We start from the raw sequence: 14344 nt of genomic DNA, 5'->3' as shown, positions 1-14344 counted from the left end.
TATTCAATATGCCAAAAAACAGTAACAACAAGACTCACAATGGAGACGTTACTGGTTCCCACTTGAGCAAATCAATGAACAATGGGAGGACAGTGCTATAAACCCATAACTATTGAAGTCAGGTTTGTTTGGATTTTTTTTTTTTTGCTTTTTGGGTCACACCTGGCAATACACAGGGGTTACTCCTGGCTCTGCACTCAGGAATTAGACCTGGCGGTGCTCAGGGAACTATATGGGATGCTGGGAATCGAACCTGGGTTGCCCGCGTGCAAGGCAAACGCACTAGCTGCTGTGCTATCGCTCCAGCCCCTGTTTGGATTTTTTTCTGTAGTCTTGTTCTTTCCTTCAACTTGTTCTTCAATTTGTTGGAACTGGTATATGCTAATTCTATTATCCTAAGATATGCACAGTATATATTACCTTAGCCTTCACATCAAAGTTGAAATCCCGTAACTAAACATCTTATTGGCTCAACACTTAAAGTCTTCGTTTTAGCTCTACTCCTTAGACTGGATTTAACTGGGTTAAGTGCCTTTTAGAAGGAACAGGCTGAACTGAAGGGGCACTAACAGTATTTTGTGTGTGTTTATTTGCCATTACCTTTGTTAGTCTGCAACCTTCTAGGGTATAAGAATGAACTTTTGTCTTTTCCCTTACTTTTTTTTGAGGGGGGGCGGCAGGAGGGGACGGGGGAGCAGAGGAGGTGGGCAGCGGTGGTGCCATCACACCTGGTAGTGCTCAGATCTTAATCTTGGCTCGGTGCTCAGGAATTACTCCTGGCAGACTCTGGAGACCAGATGGGGCAAGGCAAGAGCCTTCCTTGCTGTACTGGAGCGATAGCACAGCGGTAGGGCGTTTGCCTTGCATGCAGCCAACATGACCGACTCGAGTTCGATTCCTCAGCCCCTCTCGGAGAGCCTGGCAAGCTACCGAGAGTATCTCGCCCGCACGGCAGAGCCTGGCAAGCTCCCCGTGATGTACTCGATATGCCAAACACAGTAACAACAAGTCTCATGATGGAGACATTACTGGGCCCGCTTGAGCAAAATCGATGAACAACGGGAGGACCGTGACCGTGAACTTCTTTGTGACATTGCAAAAGTTGGAAATATAAAGCCAGGAAAAAAAGAAAAAATATCAATTAAGAATAAAGAATCTTAATGATACAGAAATGCTAGAAATAAGAGTGACTTAGAATTTCACATTTCACACTCAATCTGGTCATAGGTATACAAAATGCAGTTACAAAGTCTATGTCCTTTTATAAATCATTATTTTATTTTTTATAGACGTGTGAACATAATGACAACTATTTCAGTCCACAGTAGAAAAAAATTAGTAAACAATTCCTTGCAAGTTAAGGAGTAATGCATCCTTTTTCTTAAAACCTAAGTAGAATAGTTTTATTTATGAAATATGAAGAGTGCAAGAAAGAAGGGGTAATTAGAGGACATTAATGAGGCCAGAGCAATAGTACAGTAGATAGGGCATTTGTCTTGCACCTGGATGACCTGGGTTCTATCCCTGGCATTCCATATGGTCCCCTGAGCATTGCAAGAGTAATGCAATGCAGAGCTAGGAGTAAACCCTGAGCATTGTAGTGGTAGCCACACACACACACACACACACACACACACACACACACACAAAAAAAAAAACCCGGAAAAACAAAAAACAAAGAGACAGAGACACAGGCTTCTCCATAGAAGAAAGAGCCCTGAACGATTTTTGGGAAGGGGTTTACATGCATATTCTCCTAAGGAGTCAGACACCATTAATACATTCATTTCCAGGGCCAGGGCCAGAGAGATAGTACAGCAGATAAGGCACTGGCCTTGCACACAACCTACCAGCACTACATATGGTACCCAGAGCACCACCAGGAGTGATTCCTGAGCAAGAGGCAGAAATAAGCCTTGAAAACAGCTGAGTGTGGCCCTGTTTAAACACCTTCTCCCCCAAAGAGACACTCATTTCCTGTACATATTATGAAACTAAACTATTGTATATGTAGCTATCATTTAGAATATTTACTAACTTGAGTAGCGGGTTAGACAAGAGATCAGAGATGCCAACATGATATTTTTGTTGTTGTTTGATTTGGGGGTCCATCGGACAGTGCTCAGATGCTATTTCTGGCTCTTTGCTCAGGTGCTCAGAGGATTGTGCGGTGTTTTGAATTTAAACTGGTCTTCTACATGCAAAGAATGTGCCTAGCTCTTTGAACTCTTTCTGGCCTGCCATCCATAGTATAAAGCAAAGGCTGGTGAAAAAAAATGAATTTCAGATTATATCAATAAATAAACCTCAACACTAAAAAGTAAATTTATGTAAATATAGCAAAGTAATTTTCAGTAACATTTTAAAAAATATTATATGTATGTACCTTGAACTTATAGGACTCTTGATATCGCTTTGCAAAAGGAAGCTGGAATTTATCCTGGAAGAAATAGTTATAACAAATGAAAAAACAGTAAAAATAAGTAGAAATTCTGTTTGAAATTGTAATGAAACTGAGTTATTTTGACAACAAAATTAAACACTGATGGAATCAGGGTCTTAGGTATAAAATTCATATCAATAAATCATCAATACATAAGTATTCAAAGAATTTTCAGCTAGCAATAGAATAGCATCAGAAAATTGTACTTTAGGAAAACTCACAATTTATATGTATGGCTTTTCATAAGTAGAAATAGAATGACAGATATTTATATATGATTATTATATTTATGATCTCCTTCACTGCTTGACATCACATTGTCATTTGACTACTGTCAGTAGTAGTTCCCAGAACTGCCAGAACTCTCAGAACCTCAAAACAACAAAAAAAATGCCCCAAATTTAAAATTTCCATATCCAAACATACAAGTGTTTTCAGTCTTGTCACTGGAAAGAGAGATTAATACAAAAGAATTGGGGTGGTAGAGATTTAAAAAGATAAGGGAATTAAAATAATGATGCCTCGCAAACAAAATTTAAGAAAAGTAGATGCATTAATATCCAAAAATTCATTTTCTAAAGAAGAAAAATAAAACCTCAAACCGCAATGAATCCCAAACTAATTTTCTTTAAGAACACCAAACAATTTATGGTCAAATATGTTTTATAGCCAGGTGACTTATGCCCAACAAAGTAGTCAACTGTAAGTTTTCTCTATTCATGTCTTACGTTCTTTCCCTTATTGGTTGCTACGAAACTTGGTTTGTAGTTATATACCGTGAGGTGTTATTATTTATCCAATAGTGTACCCTACCATGTCAGAGCTCCTGTTTTCAGTTAGCTGGAAATATAGTGTCACTCATGATAGACATTCAGAGAAAACCCCAAACTGGTCCATCACGCTGAAGATGTAGCTAGGCTTTGCAAACAATGACAATGAAATAATACACGAATGTAACAAGTACTAGTGATTTTAAGAAAATGAATCTTTTTTTGAGGAGGGCTTAGATCACACCCGTCACTGTTCAGTGCTTACACCTGGCAGCACTCAGGGGACCACCCATATACATATATGGTGCCAGGAATATACTGGGATTAGCTACATGCAAGATAAGCTCCATAGCCCCTATAGTATCTTTCTGGTCCAGGAACTAAATCTTTAAGTTAAAACTTAGACTATTATTTAGTCAAGCAAAATACTTACTTTCATAAAGTAAAAGTTAATTCATAAAAAGCATATATTACTTCTAAAACCTTTGATGACAACTTATTTTTTTCTCACACTGGATATCATAAAATTTTCATTATCTTTCATGATGGAAGATTAGTTTAAAAGTCTGAAAAACTGAAGGCTGAAGAGATAGTACAGGTGTTTAGGTGCTTACCTTGACTTGGCATATTTTAACCTTTTTTTTTCCTTTTTTGGGTCACACCCGGCGATGCACAGGGGTTACTCCTGGCAGTGCTCAGGGGACCATATGGGATGCTGGGAATCGAACCCAGGTCAGTCATGTGCAAGGCAAACGCCCTACCTGCTGTGCTATCTCTCCAGCCCCTTGACTTGGCTTATTTTTATTTGATCCCCAGCACCATATGGTGTCCTGACCATTTCCAGGAGGTATCCCTGAAAACAGAGCCATGAATAGACTCTGAGCACTGCTGGGTATAGCCCCCTCCAATAAGCAAAACCAAACCAAAACAAAAACAAACATATATAAAAAATTGGGCCAGAGAGAGCTCAATATTCTTGCATGGACTTCTGAGCACTGTTGAGAGTGAACCCAGAGCACAGAGCAGGAAGTAAACCCCAGCTCTACTAGATGTGTCTGCTCCCCCACCCCCACAAAAAAGGAAGGATGTGAAAAATTTAGGGAGGAAACAGCGGCTATAAAAGTTTATTATCTCCCTAAACTATATACATTGTAAGTAACATTTGAAGACTTTTAATGTACTTTAGGAAGAATGAAATTAACATGGTATATAAATTTGAGGAAAAAAACTAATGAGATCATTCAAGTATCCAAAAGTAGGAAAATGTGGAGGGAAGAAATTTTTACCTACACTAGAAATCACTAGAAATCAGAAGAGTGTTGTAATTTCTAATCTCATTCACTGATTAGTATGATCTTAGAAAACTATTTTGAATAATTTTCCCTTTTGTAAACTATGGGCAACAATACTCTCAATAACAGTAGTAACAGAGCTGCCAACAGGAAAAAAAAATGACATCATATAAAATTTAAAACTAAGATTCATTCCAAAAGTATCAGGCTCCAACAGAAAACTATACCTAGAATCTTTTATCACTGAAAGAGTCAGGAGTCTAGGACTGGAGTGATATTTTGGGGATTAAGGCACTTGTGGTAGGCAGCGGACTTGGACCATCACTGCAGGCCTCTGCGCACTGCAGGTGGTGGCCCAAAAGCACTGAAGCAATGCCTGAGATGAGGGGTAATTTCAGCACCACAGGCTGAGGAAAACCGTATCTTTGGGGCTCCTGCTTTGTACTACCTGCCTAGTTGGCCAGACCCCAACCTGGGAGAACCACCTCCACCCATTCAATCCAGGTTGATGAATCAGGATTTATTTTAGAATAGAGTAAAAGCCAGAGAGAAAACTCAACTGGTTGAATAGAGACTTGTATCCAGTGGCTCAGGTTTGATCTGTGTCACAGTATACACCTTGAACTTTGAACTGAGATTAGCCCCGACCATCTACGGATGTAGACCGTGCACCCCGCCCCCCCAAAAAAGCAATAAAGACCACACAATTAACAATGTGTTAACAGGTTGAAAAGATAATATAGGGATTAAGGCACTTGCCTTGCATATGGCTGACCTTGATTTGATCTCAGGTACCCCATAGTGGTTCCCCAACAACCCCAGGAGTGACCCATGGACATTGACAGATGTGGCCCCAAACAAAACTAATGTATTAACTCAGTTATATTCATCATAAACACAGAGGCTGGATTTAGGCCATAGTTTTGTCAACTGTGGGAGGAAAAATAAAAGAAAAAAAAAGAAAAAAAGAAAACCTATCTTTGTTAAGATTTATTGACTTCAAGATTAATACTCTTATATCATTTTGATTCTTGGATAGAAAGTTGTCCTTAGACTTTTACCAACCTAAATGCAGAAGGGTAAGTTTTCCTTTGTATTTTCACTGAGGCATCCTAAAGACTAAGTATGCTGTTATGTTCTTGATTGGGGCTAGGGTGGGACAGGAACCACATCTGGCAGTGTTTAGAGCTTCTCTCTGCTCTGCGCATGAAATTGCTCCCAGCCAGTGCTCAGGGGACCAGGAGGTGCCAAGAATAGAACCAGGACCAGTCACATGCAAGGTAAACAAACCACTCAATCCCTATACTTTCTCTCCACCCCCAGATAGATTTTCTCCCTGAGAGGGTCAAGGTCCACGGGAGGGAATGTGACCCCAGCTCTCCTCATCACCCACACCTGAAATTAGAAAGCGTGTATGATGGGGAAGGGGAACAATTCTCTTCTTCTGAGTGTAGAAACACTTGCACATAATTGCTCTAAGGCAGACTGGTGCGTCTATGGAGTTGAGAAAGGCGAGTGTCTCCTTGACCATAGTGTCAGGGAATGAAGCAGGAGGGTGCCCACAGACAGAGACAAAACAAGCATGCCATTGGTTACGTACATTCATTTTGACTCTTTTCATTCTTCTCTCGTGCAGTTGAGGAATGAGTTGCAGCAAAGGATGCAGGACAGACGACTGGGAGACAAAGACACAGAATGAGTACAAAGGTTTCTGAGTACTGGACAGAAAGACGATTTCCTATTCATTTGTATTTCACCCACTGCACTGGCTCCAGACCAAAAAATGACTAAGATGCTATCTAAGACCTCCTTTGTAAGCACTTCAGAGAGCAGTGAAGATGCAGTAAAGTGCTGACGTAAGATTTCATGGCTGCATGGTACAGTCTTTGTCATTATACTGAAGAATCACTTCGAGTCTGGCTGTATTATCAGCTGTGTTAACAGCTGCCAACCAGTAAAAGACCTGCTTGTATCTTTAAGAGGCAAAAAGTTGCCCCCTTCCTTACTTCCTCACAACAGTGTGGGGCAGATGAAACCACTCTGTGAAAAATCAGTTTTCTGAGATAAAATTGTTTGCGTGGCATCTAGCAATCTCCTTTTAAAGTTATATATTGTATTTAAAACTTGACTATGGAAGGAGGCAACAGGGGACATAAAACACAAGAAGGTGCTATTGCTAGTGAAATACTGCAACTAAGATTCTTATTCTCAAAATGTAAAGTTGCTAAGAGAAGAAATGAAAGCATATTTGACACAGTTTCCATTTTCAAGCCATGCCTTAAACCGGAGCTTCTCACAAACATTAAGTTTATTTATCAAACCAAGTTCCATGTAATGATTATTTATTAACCAATTAAACTTGTATTTGACTTAAAGCCAATGCAATCTAGTTTTAAGCTCCTGTATAAGAATATTCAATGTCTTTAAATATTTAAAACTGGAGTTAAGGATTATCGTTAACCTTTCTATAGAAAGGTTACACACATGCTACTGCTCATTTCCTAAACTGGTTCACAACAGTGAGTCATAAATTTATAATTTATAATATTATCATTAAATAATTACTAAGCATTTTAGACTTTTATAGTAAAGTAGTTTGGTTAGCAATTTTTAAGTCCACACATATAAAAAGAAAAATTACCAAAAACCTGAACAATTATATAATGAACTGAATTTAAGTTATTGGTATCTGGCTAATTTTGGAGAGTAAATTGTTAGATTAAATGCTTAATTACATATAAGGAGATAATAGGACCAAAGATGGATATTCCTAACTATTATATTTATATTATACATTGACAATACTTTTTTTCCATTTCATTTCGATTTTTTAAAATTTTTATTAGTGAGACATCATGAGGTACAGTTGTAGATTTACAAATTTTTGTGCTTGGGTTTCAATTATACAATGATCAAATACCCATCCCTCCACCAGTGCCCATTTCCCACCACCACGGATCACAGTATGCCTCCCACCCCCATCCTCCCCATCCCACCCTGCCTCTGTGGCAGGGCATTCCCTTTTGTTCTCTCTCTCTTATTGGGTGTTGTGGTTTGCAAAAGAGGCAATGGGTGACAATCATGTTTGGTCTATAGACATTGACAATACTTTTTAAAAAGAATTCTTTAAATGCCTTTTAATATTTTTTCCCTTTCACTGATCACCATCTAAAACAAGGTGTTTACTAAATTCCCCAACCCCCAGAATGTCACATGAGAACAGATTCTCTTTTCTAATTCTATTAATTTCTAATTCTATTTTTCTAGTACCTAGAATAATGTTTGATCCACAGTAGATACTCCATAAACAATTGCTGAAGGAATGAATGTAATATAATTGATTATATTTCTATATAAGTAAAATATTTAGTTCCATTTGTTCATTCACATGTAAGTTTTTATTTTACTTTTATTTTTGGTACTGAGGATTGAACCTATGTATGGCATATGCTCTACCATTCATTTATATTTCTGGACATACATATAAATTTCAAAAGTCACTGTCACTGTCACTGTCCTCCCGTTGTTCATAGATTTGCTCGAGTGGGCCCAGTAACGTCTCCATTGGAGACTTTGTTATTACTGTGTTTGGCATATCTAACACGTCACCGATAGCTTGCCAGGCTCTCTGAGAGGGACGAGGAATCGAACCCGGGTCCGCCACGTGCAAAGCAAATGCCCTACCCGCTGTGCTTATCTATCTATAAGCTGCTTGAATAGTGTTTTTAAATATATATGCATATATATTTATGAACAAATACTAGTGATTATTAACAAGAAGTAGCCCTCAACTTACCCCAACGTTTGAATTGCCCAACTTCTGTGTCTTCGAGTAATGAAATAAGAACTGTTAAAAAAAAAAAAGGTAGTAATGTTTACTATAGACAATCTGTGGCTACTTTAATTACTTTTGATGTACATATATATGGAAATCATCTTACCCTTTTGGTATTATCTTTTTCATCTGTTTCTTCCTGAAAAGATTCAGAAATATCATATACCATAAAGCTGTATTTTGTGTAATTTTGAATTAAAAGTTTCAATATAAGATGATATAATTCTAAAATCACCTGACACATATCACATATGAGAGATAGCGTTAAAATCGCCTAAGATTGTATTAACCTAAAATTAACTGGGAAATTGAGTACACGCTATATGTAAATAAAGGTGTAAACAGATATTATCACATAGCATTATTCAAAAGAGTGAAAAATTGAAAATTCCTAAAAGTTCAACAGCGGTAAAACAGGAAATTATAATAAGATCAAATGATAGAATACATAGAGGAAAGTCTATAAGGAATCAAATCAAAAGGTTTGCAATGTTGTAACCAAATTATGAGTTATTTTTGTTTTCTCTTTGACACCCCAGCTGTGTACTGGAGATGGAACTGGGGTCAGCTGCATACAAGGCAAATGTCTCAGTCCCTCCACTGTCTCTGTTTCCTAGTTTTACTTTTCTTTATGGACTTTTCTATGTCCCTCCCTACCTCTCTAACTTATTAAGAAAGATACGGAAGCTTTTTCATCTTAAAGTGTTGTATTATTATTTTGGTCGTTACTTATTCTCATTTGCTTTTGCAAAGTAAAACCATGTGTATAACTGTTATAGTCATTTCTCATCATAGAAAAGATTATTAAGGCTTTCTTTTGAAATGGGGCTATTGAAAACAGTGAAAAGTGTACTGTTGTAAACAGATTATTTAGATTCAGAAAACACGTTTTAAAAATATCAAGATTTCTGGGGGCCAAACTGATAGTACAGTCAGTCTGTAGAGCACTTGCCTAGTATATGGCAGACCAAATTCCAAACCCGGTACCCCATACGGTTCCCTGAATCTCACCACGAGTGACCCCTGAACACAGAGCCAAGAGTAATCCCCGAACACTGATGGGTGTGCCCCCCTGTAACAAACCGATACAAAAATTTCAGGTTAGAGAGATGGCTCAAAGGGCTGGAGCACATGCTTTGTATGCTGGATCTCTGGCACTTCATGGTCCCTGATGCAGCTCTGCAGCTCTGCAAGCAATCCAGAGCACAAATCTGGAAGAGCACTACAGGTGTGACACCCCCCCCCAAAAAAAACCCCACAAAGGTATCAAAATAGCAAGGTTTCATCAAATAACTGCATATAAAAGATAGTGACTTGAGAATGTACTGATGATCATATGTCAAACAAGAATGGCTAATAAAAAGAAATCATCTAATCAGAGGCTCTTGTCTTTCATTATGTCGTTTTAATGTCACGCCATCGATAGAAAAGACACAGAAGATGAAATGAACTGTGGTGCATGCTGCTGTGTTTCAAGTGTCCACCTATCATCCCATCAAGACAGAAAGATCTCTGAGAAGAAACAAAGAATAAGAAACGCAGGCATCATTGTATGAATATGATTTTCAAACTTGACATTATCAGCGTCATTTCCTTGCCAGACATTCTTTTTATTTACTTATTTTTATTTTTATTTTTTCGCTTTTTGGGTCACACCCAGCAATGCTCAGGGATTACTCCTGGCTCTGCACTCAGGAATTATTCTTGGCGGTGCTTGGGGATCCTATGGGATGCCAGGAATCGAACTTAGGTCAGTCGTGTGCAAGGCAAATGCTCTACCCGCTGTACTATCTCTCTGGCCCTCCAGGCATTCTTAATGTCCTTCCCTAACAGTGATACAGAAACCTCAGAGCTTAACAAGATTCATCTCTTCTCCAAGGGTAACAAGGCCTGGGGGGGAAAGAGAACCAAAATGATCCCAAGTTTCTCTCATGAGAACTACAACACACAGCTCATATTTGAGAAGACTTAGGATTTTCCAATTCAATGACTGCAAACTTTGTTAGTATGACCTTATGTTTGTAGGCAAGAACAAAATGGAAGTATTTGTTTCTTATTCAAAACCCACTTATCTCTTCCAACTCCTCTTTGACATGCTTTCTAAATTGAGTATAATTTCTTCCAGGAGGAATTGCAAGTTATCACTGAGCAAACACAGTTTCAGTCTTACCTGGGGCCTGGGTGGAGTTCCCAGAACTGTGAGGCAAAACTCCTCCAGTGCTTTGGAAGTCTAATGGAAATGAGAAAATAAATAGGCCATGGTTCTGCTTTAACAACATTTGCATAGAAGACAAAACCAGAGAAATGTTAGGAACACACGAGTCCAACTTGCAGAATCTTTCCTGTATCTAACTGAAACTCTTCTCTTGATTTCTCTCATGACAAATACTTGTTTCATAAAAGTAAAATATTTCTTCCAATCAGTTAAAAAAAAAGGGGGGGGAGTGGTGGTGGTGTGATATACAAGCATTTGGATATAAGCATTGATTAAGGCTTTCCCTGGGGTCCCAATCTACAGTTCTCAATACTAGCTGACAGTCCTATAAATCCATAAAGTCCTATGACTAAGTGTAACTAGGGAAGTGCCAAAAGGGATTATTCTTCCTAGAGTATAGCAAAGTCTGAAACCACGGGCCCAACTGTGAACTAAATATTATTCATCATTGGTTAATTTGAAATTGCTGTCATTGATTGCAAACAGTAGGAATCGGGGAGGGGGGAAAGTCATGTGGGGTATACACCTAATCCACAAAACCACCCTTGAAGGTTGCTGACTGCACACCCCAGGATCAGGTTTTACAAAGCATCTGAGCACAGAAATAGGGCAGAGCTGCTTAAGGTTAACAGCCTGCTGGGTGTGGTGGGGAGTGGCCCAAATGGACAAGTAGGGGCGAAACTTCCTTTGCACAGAATTTTGCACGGAAGTGCCATAAACAATTGACAAGTGAACAAATTCATATGGGAAGTAATGAAGTGGAACAACAGAGGAGGGGAAGCAATGTAATTAGTGGTTATAAACCTGGGCTACTAACTTAAGCAGTCTACCACAGATAAGGATCCATGTCCATTTCTATCATCATTCACTGTGTTATCTTGGCTGGTTACCTCATTTCTCTAAATTATAGTTTCTTTGACCATAAATCAATCAGCAGAGACAGCATCACTCCAGAGCTCTTTTTCCTGTTTATTTCTGGGACACACCCAATAGTGCTCAGGGCTTATTCCTGGCTCTCTGCTCAGGGATCACTCCTGAAGGTGCTTGGGAGATCATATGGGGAGCTGGGGATTGTACCCTGACGGGATGTATGTGAGGCAAATGATTGGATCTTCCAGAGTTCTGTTGTTGTTTGTTTTTTAGGCACTACCCCCTGGTGCTCAGCGCTCACTCCTGGCTCTGTGCTTAGGGACCAGTTGTAGCAGTGCTCTGGAAACCATACGCAGTGCCAGGGATGGAACTTTCTGCATGCAACACAAACATATAACCCCTTGTACTGTCTCTCTGGCCCAAAATGTTTGGAAGCACTATTCAAATACATCAATAATAAAATAACAGGTAATGTGAAGATAATTTTTAAAGAGTAATTTGGTCCAGGTGATAGAATCCAATAGTATATTTACCAACCTCTTCTTAAAATGTTCATAGTCTCTAAATCAAATTAAAATATTTGCTTCTATTTTTCATATCCAGGGCCATGTATGCAGCTCAGTGGTAGAGTGCTTGCCTAACATGTATGAGGCCCTGAGCTTGAACTGAACCCAGGCACGGGGGAAAAAAAGAGAAAAAGGAGCTTCATTTTTATAATGTTTAGACGAATGCTTTAAAGGTTATCCCCCTTAGTGTTACAGAAAGAAAAGTTATCCGAGAGTGATCAACACTCCTTAACTATTTTAAATATTATCCCCCAAAGTCATTTTTCATGATGTCGGTCTAGCTTTACTATCTAATGCCTTTCGGTGCCAGGAGGCAGCTCAAAGTTCTGAGTAAATTCTTTGCACACAGGAAACTCAAGTTTAATTCCCAGCGCTGCATAGTTCCCTTTGCCCTGTGGGGAGAGATCCCAAGCACAGAGCAGGGAGCAGCCCCTGAACACTAAGTTAAACAGTCTACCACAGATAAGGAGCCATGTCCAATTCTATCATCATTAGCTGTTTTATTGGCAGGTGTGGCCAATAAAACAAAAACAAAGACAACTAGCTAATGACTTGAACTTTAGGAAACTACCCTCTGCAGGCAGATGATGGGTTGAAGCAGGAGGAATAACCACACCAGGCTGCTGCTCTTTGGGATGGCATACTGGCGAGATCATGTAAAACACATGGCCTCCTGGTCAGAACTTACAGGGGGACACAGGCACACACAGTTCACAGCACTGAAAAAGGTCAAACCAGGGGCCCCTCTTGAGCCTTCTTCTCATGAGATGATTATGATGAATAAAGTCCAGACACTGAGGCTAATCAACTGCTCTCCCTGCACTTGAAGACAGAGCTGTGGTCACAGAGCATCATCCAGAGGGGATGGTGTGAGAGGTCGCACCTGTTCCTCCCTGCTCCACGTCAGACTAGTGCTCCTTTTGCCCCTGCCCTTTTCTAGGAGGGTAGGGTGGAGTTACCAGCAGATGATGGGAGGAGGAAATTGGGCATGCTCCTTTAAGCCCTTCTGTGTCTAGCTGTTAGCCAGATCTTAGCCATCTGGACAGCTGTTATGGTATGTTTCTCCCCTGAGACACAAATCCTCACTTTGGCAGGAAGCCCCTCATCATTGTGTGACCCTAGCTTAATTCCGGGAATGGTTTTGGCAAATACATCTGGCATCAGATCTAAGGCCAGATTCACAAGTTGTCTTTTCAGTGACAATGATACTTTGGCATCTGTAAGTCTGACTCCATGAGACTATTTTCAATCTCAGCTGGAAGACAGGATATTAGCCTTCAAAATTTAGCAGAAGACACATTATTTGTATTCTTTTGTATTTCTTTTGGTGGTGGTGGGGCAGCATGGCGGTGTGAAGGTTGGGGTGATGCTCAGGGGTGCTCAGGGACTATTCCTGGCTCTGTGCTCAGGAATGATTCCTGGCGGTGCTTAGAGATCATATTAGGGTCATGGACAAATGGCTATATAAAAGACAAGTATCTTGGATTATCTCTATGGTTCTATTTTGTCATTTTTTTAAATTTGGAACACTTGCAGTGGTATGTACATGTGTGTGTTTGTGGTGTGTGTGTGTGTGTGTGTGTGTGTGTGTGTGTTGTGCCTGGCCACTCAATCTGTGCAGCTTTCAGGGACCTCCAGGACCACACCCTGCTATGCTGCGGTTAGGGAGTATCGAGTGCCAGGGATCAAATTCAGGGCCTTGCTCCCACATTTGAGCTCTCTCCCTGTCTGATACATTATTTTCAATCTCACACAGAATTTGACTTTGAAAAGTGGAAATTTTAATTTCTAGAATCACATGTGTGTTGTCTGTAAGTCCAAGGACTTCACAACATGGGCTCATGATGACACTGGCTGTTACCAGCCTGTGATGTAATTAGTTCATGGTGATTGTACTGACATGTTTTAGTAAGTCCAAAAACTAGTAACAGGACCAAAGGGAGAAAAGGGGGGTACTTTGCACACACACACACACACACACACACATATCATTGTCATTACAAAATATTGCCATTAGAAATTACCTGCAGCTGGGAATTAAGGGACAGGAAAGATGAACAGGCATCATCTAGCTGCAGAAAACAAAACAAAACAAAACGGCAGTTACATATTATAAATAAGCAGAAAACTGCAGAAAATGAAGAGCGGATTTTACAAAGTCAAGTTATGGATGTAACACCACCAAAGTTCAGGAGAATTCAGTAGCTTGTATTTGACAGAAAAAAAAAAAACCTCTCAAACATTCCAAAGAAGAACTGAAATTGGAAACTGGATTCTCCCCTCCCTTCTCCCCACCCTCCCGGGCACAGAAGTCCACTGACAGAGATCTTCAGAGCTGACAATGCTAAACACA

The 14344-nt window shown here is 39.7% G+C and overlaps 1 long non-coding RNA gene across 1 annotated transcript; it reads right to left on the bottom strand.

Annotated features, from left to right (window-relative positions):
• Window positions 1-6121: 6121 nt before the first annotated feature.
• Window positions 6122-10552, bottom strand: LOC130020532 (uncharacterized). Its single transcript, XR_008792011.1, has 4 exons — window positions 10511-10552; window positions 8447-8479; window positions 8302-8352; window positions 6122-6180 (listed from the first exon to the last, which is right to left on the bottom strand). It is a non-coding gene; the product is annotated as an uncharacterized LOC130020532 (long non-coding RNA).
• Window positions 10553-14344: the final 3792 nt, after the last annotated feature.

Source organism: Sorex fumeus, unplaced genomic scaffold (genome assembly GCF_029834395.1).
Source record: "Sorex fumeus unplaced genomic scaffold, SorFum_2.1 ptg000013l, whole genome shotgun sequence".
Taxonomy (NCBI): domain Eukaryota; kingdom Metazoa; phylum Chordata; class Mammalia; order Eulipotyphla; family Soricidae; genus Sorex; species Sorex fumeus.
The sequence above is the reverse complement of the archived record's forward strand: the minus strand, read 5'-3'. Positions and strand labels throughout refer to the sequence as shown.